General features: G+C 35.6%; 1 non-coding gene across 1 annotated transcript; it reads left to right on the top strand.

Annotated features, from left to right (window-relative positions):
• The first annotated feature begins 256 nt into the window (after window positions 1–256).
• LOC128044116 (U6 spliceosomal RNA) lies at window positions 257–362 on the top strand. Its single transcript, XR_008199085.1, has one exon. It is a non-coding gene; the product is annotated as a U6 spliceosomal RNA (small nuclear RNA).
• Window positions 363–1,421: the final 1,059 nt, after the last annotated feature.

Raw genomic sequence — 1,421 nt, 5'->3', positions numbered from 1 at the left:
ATTATAATCATTAACACATAGCCTAAGAAAAGCATTTCCATGAGTAAGACACTGTGCTGTGTGATCACTAGTTCTGGACCTAAAGAAAGGCCAGTTCTTGGGTAAGATACATTGTTGCACAAGGCTTAAAGAAAGTATGAGAGAGAATGATCACCTCCTCCTTAAAGGGCCTTGGACTGCCTGTGGAAGCTTAAACTCTTTCACTTTCCCACAGGAATTTCCTCCAGTAAAATCTTCACACATAGAACTCTCTGGGGTGCTTGCTTCACAGCACATATACTAAAATTGGAACAACACAGAGAAGATTAGCAAGGCCCCTGCGTAAGGATGACACACAAATTCATGAAGTGTTCCATATTTGTAATCAATGAATATAGCACATTCGCAGGATAAAAAAATTAACATACAGAAATCCCTTGCACTCCTATATGCTAAAAATGAAACTCAGAAAGAGAAATTAAAGAAACAATCCCATTCACCATTGCAACAAAAATGATAAAATACTTAAGAATAAATTTACCTGAAGAGACAAAAGATTTGTATGCAGAAAACTACAAAACACTGATGAAAGAAATTGAAGATGACATAAACATATGGAAAGATATATCATGTTCTTGGATTAGAAGAATCAATATTGTGAAAATGACCATGCTACCCAAAGCCATCTATGGATTTAGTGCTGCTGCTACTGCTAAGTCGCTTTAGTCATGTCCGACTCTGTGCGACCCCATAGACGGCAGCCCTATCAAACTATCAACAGTATTTGTCACAGAACTAGAACAAATAATTTCACAATTTATATAGAAACACAAACACTGAATAGCCAAAGCAATCTTGAGAAAGAATAATGGAACTGAAGGGATAAACCTTCCTACCTTCAGACTATACCACAAAGCTATCTATAGTCATCACGACAGCATGGTACTGGCACAAAAAAGAAATATAGACCAATGGAACAAGATAGAAAGCCTGAGATACATCCAAGCACCTATGGGCACCTTATCTTTGACAAAGGAGGCAAAAATATGCAATGGAGAAAAAACAGTCTGTTCTAATAAGTGGTACTGGGAAAATTGTGAAGCTATGTGTAAAAGAATCAAATCAGAACACTTCCTAACACCATACACAAAAATAAAATGGATTAAAGACCTAAATGTAAAACCAGAAATTATAAAACTCTTATCTGACATAAATCACTAGCAAGATCTTCTATGACCCACCTTCTAGGGTAATGGAAATAAAAACAAAAATATACAAATGAGACCTAATTGAACATAAAAGCTTTTGCACAATGAAGGAAACTATAAGCAAGGTGAAAGACAACCCTCAGAATGGGAGAAAATAATAACAAATGGAACAATTGACAAAGGATTAATCTCCAAAATACACAACAGTTCATGTAGCTCAATACCAGAAAAATA

Source organism: Budorcas taxicolor, chromosome 2 (assembly GCF_023091745.1).
Source record: "Budorcas taxicolor isolate Tak-1 chromosome 2, Takin1.1, whole genome shotgun sequence".
Classification (NCBI taxonomy): Eukaryota; Metazoa; Chordata; class Mammalia; order Artiodactyla; family Bovidae; genus Budorcas; species Budorcas taxicolor.
This window is presented reverse-complemented; position numbering and strand designations above follow the sequence as displayed.